The sequence below is a fragment of the Equus caballus genome, chromosome 2, assembly GCF_041296265.1.
Source record: "Equus caballus isolate H_3958 breed thoroughbred chromosome 2, TB-T2T, whole genome shotgun sequence".
Classification (NCBI taxonomy): domain Eukaryota; kingdom Metazoa; phylum Chordata; class Mammalia; order Perissodactyla; family Equidae; genus Equus; species Equus caballus.
The window spans coordinates 112523240-112524144 of NC_091685.1; positions in this window are offsets into that span (position 1 = coordinate 112523240).

Sequence of the window (905 nt, forward strand, 5' to 3'; positions counted from 1 at the left end):
AAAATTCAAAATATTTTCCCCATTTATATATATATTCATTGTAGGAAAAAAAAAGGAAAATGCTTGTAACTAAAAGAAAGTAACTAAAAAACATCTGTACTGATATCACCCAGAAAAAAAATCACTGTTAACCCTTTATCATCTTCCCGTTTGCTATGCACAGGAATTCTTGCATATATTAAATTGAATCATACCTTATTCATTCAGCACAATGTTGTGTGAAATCTCAGTTTTATTAAGACATAACTTGTAGACAAGTCAGTTAAACATTGGGGAGGTTAAAACTTAAATGTAAAAGTTCCTTAGAAGACCTGAAGACCTCTGTGACATTCAGTTACATCACTCTTGTGCTCCATTAGTGGTTGAATCCTTAAATAACATCTGTGCTTGAAAGAATGAACCTTAAGAAACTGGAAAATAAAGTCACTCTCCAGTGACTACATACAGGGACAAACAAAGAATTTTACTGAAAATGAAAACATTTCCTGAGGGTTTTGAGTCTTTAATTCATAACATTCTTTTAAACCTATGTTTGCTCTTTTATTTTGACAGAAGAAAATCACAATAACTAATGTTTACCAACCACTTTTCGTTAGGCACCCTGGTAAACAATTTGCATGGGTTATTTTGTTTACCGTTCACAAGGGAACCCTTAAGTAGGTATTACAATCCCCAGGTTATAGTCAAGAAAATGGAAGCTTAGACAGGTTAAGAAAGGCATCTGGGTTCTGCAGCCAGTAAGTGACAGAGCTGGGATTCATGGATAAACAGCTTATTCCCTGACCACAATGTTCTGCTGTTAGTCCAGCGACACTTAAAAAAAAGGAGCACTTTGACGAAAATTGTTCTTTCTAAAAACCTATGCTGATAATCTCCCTCCCTTTATCAAATCGCTCTAGAATTTT